The 10,131-nt window shown below is 39.1% G+C and overlaps 1 protein-coding gene across 7 annotated transcripts in view; it reads left to right on the top strand.

Annotated features, from left to right (window-relative positions):
• The window catches only part of sipa1l1 (signal-induced proliferation-associated 1 like 1), a 105,968-nt gene continuing 95,837 nt past the window's right edge, over positions 1-10,131 (top strand). For 3 of the 7 annotated variants that reach the window (XM_073856058.1, XM_055186367.2, XM_055186365.2), the window contains exon 1: positions 3-353. The gene's annotated coding sequence lies outside the window, so the exon portion shown is untranslated. Of the gene's footprint in view, positions 354-10,131 lie in introns of all 7 variants that reach the window. The other 4 variants (XM_055186361.2, XM_055186362.2, XM_055186363.2 and 1 more) reach the window with 3 other exon arrangements.

Here is a 10,131-nt window from a genome sequence, read left to right as displayed (position 1 = left end):
GCTTATCTCCGCTCTCGCGAGATTGCCCTCTCAGCGAAGCAGCGGCTTGCAGTGACCTCATCAGCAGATTCAGCGCGAGGCGGAGCTGCAACTTTTGTATGAACTTCGAAGTTGAATAATTAGGAAGGAGACGCTGGGGCCAACGGTACCGCTGCTGGAGTAGATAGAGACATAAGCTGTAAAATCAATCACGATACGCGGAAAAACAGCGGGAATGAGGGCCACGCCGAGTCAAACGTAGACAGGCGAGAAATTACCGAGCTCGGAGACGCTCGTGTCGGACTTTTATTGCAAGATTTTGGTGGAGAAGAAGAGACTGCACGAGCACCGAGAGGAGGTGGAAAGGGAAGAAGGTGAGTTCACAACATGTCTTTGATTTAACTGCCCGTGTCCCGATCGTGCTTAACGGTTTGCAGAAGGGTCGACAGATGTGATTTTTAGGGGAAATCGTTTCTTTGTTATCGCTGATCGGCGATCCAATGAAGGATTTGGGACGGTTAACGAACGACCGCGACTCACCTGATGATCAAATATCAGGATTCAAACGGCATTTGACCAGAAAGTTACAGTCAGTGTGACTGTATTTGATAAATAACAGCAAACAACATGTACAATTGAGCACGTTTGCTTCTCTGCTGTGAACTGTTTTAATGTGATGAAGAAAGCGCAAGGTGAATATGGGAAGGTTGTTGTGAGAGTTTTGGTTGTAACTCTTTATGTAAAGGTTGCTTTGCTACATTGTTACATGCACATTTACAACTGATATATGCACAATATATGTGCGATTTTATATTAAAGATCGGATATAATGACGATTATAAGAATCCCTTGTCGTAGTAGTTATTGTATGTTTTAGATTAAGCCATTAGTTGCTCGATAAAGTTTTACTGGTTATCTTTACCCTAGACACTTTGTTACGCTCTAGTTGTTTTAAAAAGAACACGTTTCTTTGCTTACAAAATATTTCTAGAAGAACAAAGGCTGTGTCTCCAAACTAGTTGAGCTGACCACCAAAAACAGCATGTTTTTTTTGGACACCAAAGGCGCTTGTGTGTTTGGAATCTGCTGCGTTAATGGTGAATCTGACCATCTCAAGTAGCTATACGTGGGCTTGGATAACTTTGCATTTTTTAGGCATATCGTTTGGTCACGTCGAAATTGTGAGGTCTGCGTTGTAGGTTGACTGATGGCCCCTCACTCAGCTTTCTCCCTTTAAGGGCTTCACTGATTTGTCATTTGCATGTCTTTTCTTCGTTGTGTGGGTGGTGTGTGTTCACTGTGTATTGGCCAGGCTCTAAATGCAGTTTGTGTGGGGGTGGATTTGAAGAGATTGGTCCTCCTTATTGAAGTACTTTCTGGCTTTCCCTATTTAACTTGAAATGTATGAAAAGATGGATACAAACAGACACAAGGTCATCAAAATAACCATGGTAGAACTTTGCTATGGTATCATCATGTCCTTGAGATGTTCATGTTCCGGTGTCCTTACAGGGGACCGCCGCCTGTTTTGTTTTGTCTTGACTTATACAGTTGACCCCTATTATTGATTAGACTTGTACTATGGTATTGTTCCCATATCCACCACATGTGGAACAAAATGTGTATCTTATATGTTGCATCCCATCTTTTGACTCATAATCAGCATCTGTTTACACAACAATGTCTTAAATGTCTTGACAACAAAGTAGGTGCCGAGATGTAACTTTTATTAAACTTGAGTGTGTGTGTAACTTTTACATTTAGTGTTTACTTCCCTCAGCCACTATCTAAGAATGCCAAGGATGCAGCTATCTATCTACAGGCAGTGTCGCATTTCCAATATTAAGTAGCAGCCTATTGAAAAGGAGTGTGTAGGTGGACTCGCACATGTTGTGAAACATGTAGCAAAGGAAATGTGCGAAGGGGAAAAAAGCCTGGTTGAATGATTGGCAGCAGAGGGATTATCAAGAGCTTTTCACATGCAGAACGACACCAGACTCTATAGATATTGTTAAGTTTTAAGGTTGGGCGAAACGAGTTTTTAATGTCGCCTGAAGCTTAACAAATCATGTGTGAGTTTGTATTTTTCAGTCTCTTGTTTCTCCTCTATATGCTGTTGCTATGGAAGTTTGGTTTGTTTCATAAAATCCTGTCTGTTGTTAAGTTATATAATTAATGCTGTGTCATTTGTAAGTCGATTTGGATAAAAGCATTTTCTAAATTAATAAATGTAAATATATTTCCCAAGCGTTGCCAAGACACAAGCTCTAAATCTAATTCTGTAACAGGTCTGCATCAGATCTTGTGTTTACTTAGCATCTGATTCTTTAACACAGTCTTCTGCCGACTTGGAGTATGTGACTATATTTGTGCTGGACCTTTCTGCAGAGAAGAGTCCCACATATATAATCTGAAGGTATTTGTTATTGCACACCTACTAATTCACAGAGTTCTGGGCTGGACAGTTTTAGTGCAATCAATACAGAGGCCCGAGATGAAATCCAGCAGTAATATAATTTAATAGGCCAGCACAGCACTTCCTCCCATCTTGGAAGATGGATCTAAAGTGAAATTTATAGTCGTGCGTAGGTTCGATGCCATAGCTACGCCGTAGGCTGTGCGTAGCCTGACACGCATCTTGCCAAAGTTTTAACAATGCGTCCATTCTATGCTAGAGTTGGCTTGATACCATAATTCTGACTTCGGTACGGTACCAGACCTTAATATCCCGGTATTGGTAAAATACCGGTGAAATTTGCCATAAGTTACAAATAAACAGCATCAAATAATAAATAAATAAACAAACAGAAAAAATGTATTAAGACAAACTGCATAAAACTGCAGTAACAAATGTGTTGCTTTATACATGAATATGTAAAACAAAGTCTTTTTTGCCTTACTGTGGGTGACAAAGGGAGAAATAATGAAATTCCATGTAAAACATTAGCTGGCATGCATCATTAGTGAATGACCAACTTTTACAGCATTTATTAACCTCAGTTAATATAATATATTTTTATTGATTAATCTTTATTATTGATTTATTTAAAAAGTTATCGATCTTTCATTATATTATTAATGAATGTTTAAATATTGTTTTATTTATAGACCTACATGTAATTCTAACATTCATATTACTATTACTCATATATTAAAGGTCCCGTCCTTTCTGTGGTTTTGAAGCTTTGATTGCGTTTACAGTGCGCAATATATAATATAACATGTGTTCATGTTTCACGTGTAAAAAAAGCGATATTTTTCACACAATTTACTTATCTGTTTAGCGCTGTTTTCACTGTTCTAAAAACGGGCTGATGTCTTCCTTGTTCTATTAAGTCCCTCCTTCAGAAATACGTATCGAGTTCTGATTGTGTAGTTTGTTTAGTGTGTTGTGATTCGATAGCAGCTTAGCTTGCCATTAGCTTAGCTGGCGACTGATGTATTCCTGTGGGCGGAGTTTAGTCAAAAAAAATGCTAGTGACGTCATTAAAGCAGGAAGTAGAAGGCTGTAGTCCAAACTGGCCGTTCGCTGTAGGCTTTGAAAAAGGAATTCTGTTAAAGAATTTTTATTCTGTTACAGGTATTATTTAATGCTATTATAGCAACATTACACATAGGGCTGTGCAATTAATCGTTTTTCGATTTCAATTTCGATTTTTGCACATTTCGATTGCAAAAACAAGATAATCGAGGGAGATCGATTAGTGTGCCGCATTTCTGTTATTTCGTTTTGAGTCATTAATCCGACGCGTCATAAGCAGCTGCGCCTCGCACACAAAGTAGTATTTGTTCAGTTTTATGCTTTTCAAGCGAGCGGAGGCAAACTATCCCTCACGTTTAAAATATCAGCTGGATCGTGGCGCCGCTCTCCGTGCAGAGAGCTGCGCGCTCAGTCATCTGTTTAAAGTCAGGTCACTAGGTAATAATCCTGTTTATGTTTGTAAAGTTATATGGATTTCAAGCGATCGTGTTTAAAATGTGAATCGCGTTCTGCTGGCACTTAAACACTACTGCTTTGACACGTGTAGCCTTCTGCAGCAACACTAAACAATGCATTGAATGTATGCAGGGCTTGACATTAACACCCGCCAAATGCGGGTATATTTCGGCTGCGACCGTTTGTGGAGACGCGCGCGCGTTCAGCGGAGCGTTGCGGACCAAAGCGCCACCTCTCAGAGAGCGCGCGACTCGAGAGGTGATGGATTTGCGAATGCACAAGAGGACGCAGTCTGAGCGCATACACACTTCGGGAAAGATACAACAATTGCATGGAAGTGATGGTAGAGATATATATTGGGTGCACATTCTCAGGGCAAGAGCGGAGAGAAATTCAGCGCATTCCTGAATGCACACGAAATCAAATGAAACCCGCCAGCTGAGAGGTTCGCGCATCATTTTAATGTAAGCTACTTTGGGCAACAATAATGCCCTCTCGACAGTTGTCATTAAAAGTCTTAAATCACTTTTAACAGAAAACATGATCAAGCATATAAAATACAATCTGCATAAACAAGTTGAAAGTAAAATTCATGTACATTTCTTGACTGCTGTTGTTAATAAATATTTAAAGTGGTTGTCGAGGGGTTTTGTGTATATCTTTTCAGTTAATCTTCTACACCCCTGCTCCACTTTTAATATATTCATTCAATGTAAATCTATTTATGCCTTACTAGACTGTTTTTATACACCTAAATATATGATATGATCTATACTGACCTGGTATATACCAGCTAATGTTGTCCTAATTTGGGTGGGTCAGACTGCATTTGAAATTCAATCTGCATCTAATTTAGCTAAACCAAGTAAATTTGCTCAAATTAAAGTCATTTTAGGATGCCAAAGTCAAGTTTAATCATATAAAATTTATTTTACCAGCAACAAAATTGTGGCCTGTGAAAATGCTGAGTGGCTAGTAACTTTGGAAAACAACTAGCCACTTTGGCTGGTGAGCAAAAAAGTAATGTCAAGCCCATGTATAAATGCATGTTTTACAGTCATTTAAGTAATCGTGTTAAATAATCGAGATTAAGATTTTTATCAAAACAATCGGGATTATGATTTTTCCCATAATCGAGCAGCCCTATTATAGCAACATTACACACTAACTAGGGTTTAAAAAATGGGATCAGAAAGAACGTGACCTTTAAAGGTCACATTCTTCCTGATACCATTTTTAAACCCTTCGGTTTGGACTACAGCCCTCTATTTCCTTCTTTAATGACGTCAGTAAAACAGTTCGTTGACTAAACTCCACCCACAGGAATACGTCAGTCACCAGCTTTGGCTCAAACGGCTCTGCTAAGCTGCTATCGAATCACAACACACTAAACAAACTACACAATCAGAACTCGATACATATTTCTGAAGGAGGGACTTCACATAACAAGGAAGACATCAGCCTGTTTTGAGGACAGTGAAAACAGCGCTATACAGATAAGTAAATTGTGTGAAAAATACCACGTTTTTTTTTACACGTGAAACATGAACACATGTTATATTGCGCACTATAAACACAATCAAAGCTTCAAAATCCACAGATAAAATGGAGCTTTAAAATAAATATCACTAATACCTTTTTCATAAGTAAATTCTGTGGTAACGCTTTACAATAAGGTTGTTTTTGTTAACATTAGTTAATGCATTAGCTACATGAACTAACAATGCCTAATACTTCTTACAGCATTTATTAATCTTAGTTCATGTTAGCTAATGCATTCACTAATATTTATAAAATTAAGCGTTGTTAAACTTTTTACTAATACAACCTTATTGTAAAGTGTTACCAATTCTATTAATATTTTATAGCACCTCTACATCATTATTTGTACCATGTGACTTACTCTTGTGCTTTCATTTTACCATATTTGATCTTTTTGTACAAGTCAGGATGAGCAAGTGAAAGATTTTGGCGAGATTTGATGTGTCTCTCTTACAAACTGGTGCATTAGAGTATGTTAGTTCTGCTTTTTCGTCACATTTGTAGGCAAAGTAATGCCCTATTTCACTTCTACAGCACTCTTTGTTTGTTAGTTGTGGCCATGTAGCATGATCCATCTCCTCTTGCATGTGTCTCTACCTCTATGCTGCCAAGCTTGCTGGTTTCGCATCACTTGGTAGCGCACTGCTGTCTAGCGTTAAACTTGGGAACAACAGCATTTTCAGTACTGAAAAGAGCAAAATCACAGTATAGTACATTTTGAGATATACCGGTCATTTTCCTAGAACCGGTTTACCACGCACCCTTATTCTACGTGGACCGCAAGCGCTGTGATTGGTGTCAGGTGAAAAAAATCTGCGTCGCATTCCTTCATAGGCATTTCCATTTGCGACGGTAAGAACAAAGATGGGCCATGTTTAGGAATGATTTAACTCAAACTGCAACAAAAGTCCATGTTTATTTACCTCTATTACTGCTGGTCTTCTCAAATCATACACAACATGCTACTGTGGGTTACACGTGTGGATACTGCCTACTAACGGTCTGCATGTGTGTTTGCACATTGACGCAGATGATGCACAAAAGTATATATGAAAATAGACGGGTAGCCTACGCTGTCACGGTTGCAGGTTAGGACCTACGCACCACTATATTATACATAACTGGATGGTGCCCGAGCACGATTGTCAGCCCCATTTTCACAGATGCATGCACACTGTACATTTATCAATCTGAGCAGGTTTTTGCCATTAGGATGTGATTGTTTTGAAGAAAACAGGAAGTAAGGCATTCTCTTAACAGCCCTCTCACCATGCCTGTCATATTGCTTAGTCAATCTATCCCTTGTGCCGCTCAGACCTTCACATAACTCTGTAGTGAAAGTTTTTACGCAGATAAAGGTGAGTGGTCGCACAATTGACATCTCGCCTTTTAACCACGCTCTGCAGTGATTGGCAATCAAATTGCTCTTTCTGCACCTGAGCCCAAGTAAACTGAGCCCACCTCTGCAAGCGATTAACCAAACCACGCCCGGGCACAGTACAGAGCAATCACACTATTTAAACGAACCAGGCTTTGAGGAGTCAATCACGCTCGGGCGCAGTTTGGTTTGAACAATCTGAGTGCGCCCTAATCCAGGGGTTTTCAGACCTCCCTTTTTACACAATCTACACAATGGTGTCTCCCCCAATATGAAATGCGTAAGTCAACACATTTAATATGCAGTTTAATATGCAAATGATTGTGAATAATGGAACAAAACCATGCTGGCCTCTATTTTAAAAGAGCAGAACATAGCTATTTATGTGCAATAACTCTCCATCAGAGTCAGAATAATCAGAAGATTTGAAAATGGTGAAAGAATGAAATGGCTATTAATAATTATGCAAACATTAAAACAAATCTACTCTTTATTTGTTGAGGGATATGCATTTGTTTACATTGTGAATGTTTCACATTCATTTACAATCTGGAAATGTGTCTCACATAGTGAATGATGCAAATACGTTCGGTCAGATTTTATTCGCAATAGTAAACATTCAGACACTGACAGTGGCTCAAATGTGTCAGACACTTCTCTCTAAAATGCTTGAGCCCCACAAAAACAACATTCAAATGCACACAACACTCTGCACAATGTTATGTAGCAATTGAACTATACCAAACTTATCTGTTATGGTGACGTCAATAACTTTTGTCATCAGATTTGTGCAGTTTTTCAAAGCATGGTCAGGATTGCAAGAGGTAAATCCCTATGTTGTGTTGCACAAAGCAATCAGTGGTCCATGTTAGTCTGTGGCTGTTAATAAAAGACATGAAGACTGGCTGTATGTCTGAATGTTGCATTAGTCAACAGAACTGTAGGGTAGGGCTATTCAAATCAGAATTTGGTTCCAATCCTGCTCTTAAACGTATATTTTAGTAATCCTAAAACCTCGATATAAGTGTGTTTCTTTAAACTCTGCAAGAGGGTGTCTTGCAGCAGAAGCAGATTGAAATAGCCATGCCGGAGGGTGTCCCATTTGTCATTTTTGATTTCCGAGGGGTGCTCATGACCGCCCACTTTGCCTCTGCACATCTTCTCTGTCTTGACGAACACGCACCCAACAGTCTATATGCCAAAGTGTAGACTCTGATGAGGACCACAATGGCTAAGAGTGCTATTTAGGACATTACCACAGAAGTGACCACAGGTGACCCTGACAGAACCATTGTCATAAACAATGGAAGGAAATTACCGCTTTCGCTCAATTCGTCAAGTTGCTTCATTGAAGTTTCTCTGTGCTGTGTCATAAACTCAAATTATATACTCTTAAAAAAGATTGATAAGTAATTTTTGAAATCAGATGCTTGTGGTACAGATTTCCAGCATATTGTTTTGCCACTTCATTTAATCTCCCATCTTCGTGGATAGAGCAGATGTTGGTGCCGATCTGATGAATGGCAAAGAAACAGTTGAAGGTTCTGAATGTATCGGCATTACCGCTAATATTCCCACCAACTGTCTCGCCATCTGCCTAACGGCGTTCGTTGTGTTTGGTGCGGGAGGACAGAAATTTCCAGCCTCTTGTGGGGATGGGTGTTAACATGGCTCCCAAATGCTGAAATTAGTACTGAATGTGCCCATCTTACACTTGGACTCAATAATTACAGTCTTGTCTCCTCAACCACTGTGGGCTCCATCTTAATGCAATCCGCAGCCTCGGATTTATGCAGTCATTAGTCATGAAGACAGTTGGTTGAAAATTGGAGGTGAGAAATGAGGGCTGAGGATTTTTGACACTCGCAGAAGATACTTGGCTTATTTTTGGTTCATACCGTTTATTTGAGACTGGCAGTATTGGGGATTTGAAGTATTTTTGTTGTTCTGTCAAAAGCAAACCCAAAGCTTACTGGTAAATCCCTTTTTGCTGTTTTGTTGTGTTGATGATTAGTCAGAATGGTGTGGATGTGCTGTCATGATATATTTGTTAATACAATAGTGATTCACCTTCCTATACAAGTGTAGGCTTATATGATTTGTCATGTAAGTTGTCATTGTCACATTCCCCCAGCATTTCTTCATTTTTTAAAATCTATTTTAAACCTAATCATATTTTGAAAGCTGTGTCTTTTTTCATTTAGTCCAAATGTGGTTTCCTGTTAGCTCTTTAGTCAATTTCTCTACAGAAATATGTTGTTAGGATGTGGAATGGGCCTGGGCAGGTCTTTCTTTATATTATATTTGTGTCTGTGCAACTCAGATGTTGTCTGTTAGTGGTAGCGACGTGTTTACGAAATATTGAGTCACCATGTTCACCATTGACGTCATTATTGATGACTTCAGACCAACTCCTTTTTAGTTCCTGTCGTTGTCTTTTTCGTAGTATTGAACTACATAATTCCTGTTCAGTGGAACCTAGGGACGCAGCAATACATTTAGACCATTCATTATGTACCTATGTTTTAAAACTATGGTTCAGCTTGATTTGATTCTAGCTCATTAAAGTGCGTAATTATTTTATGCTTTGGCGACAGAGAGATGTTTTTTTTTAAATTCTCTTTATTTGACGTAAATGCGAACATCTACTTTTGATAAGTTGTGTACACCGTAGTGATTAGGGATGCTCCGATCGATCGGCCGATAATGCTTGCTATGTTTCTCAATGAATTACAGTGAAATGCCGCTACATCCAAAAGCCAGGGGGCGCTCTCGTGCAGAAACTCAAAATGCGTTGTAGACGAAGAACAATACACACGCAGCTGTGATGACACGCAGCTCCATGAAATGTCTGAAGGATATATTTATATTCTTCAAACCTTTTCAGGTATTTTCATGATAATAAAGAATATGTTTAATAAGTATGTTTGACGAGTGTTGCTTTTTCAAATGCATGTTATAAACGACTCAAACTAACAGTGATTTTAGATCGATAAGGACTTACTGATCAAAAGCCGTAGTACATGAAATAGCTGTAATAAGATCGGCTGTCCGATTCAGAATAGTGATCGGCCACGTATTATTAGTGGAGATCGGCATTGATCGGAGCATCCCTAGTAGTGATAGACTGGTATATTGCAGATGATATTTGAATTTTCAGGCAATAAATATCAGGGTTTCTAAACGAAAATTTGTTAGATAAGGTGGTAGGGTCGGGCGGATGGGTGGGTGGCCGGGGCATGGCAACCAAAGGGCCGGGGCGTACGCATCATGATGAAAATTAAAATATTTTTAT

This window comes from Misgurnus anguillicaudatus, chromosome 18 (genome assembly GCF_027580225.2).
Source record: "Misgurnus anguillicaudatus chromosome 18, ASM2758022v2, whole genome shotgun sequence".
Classification (NCBI taxonomy): Eukaryota; Metazoa; Chordata; class Actinopteri; order Cypriniformes; family Cobitidae; genus Misgurnus; species Misgurnus anguillicaudatus.
This window is presented reverse-complemented; position numbering and strand designations above follow the sequence as displayed.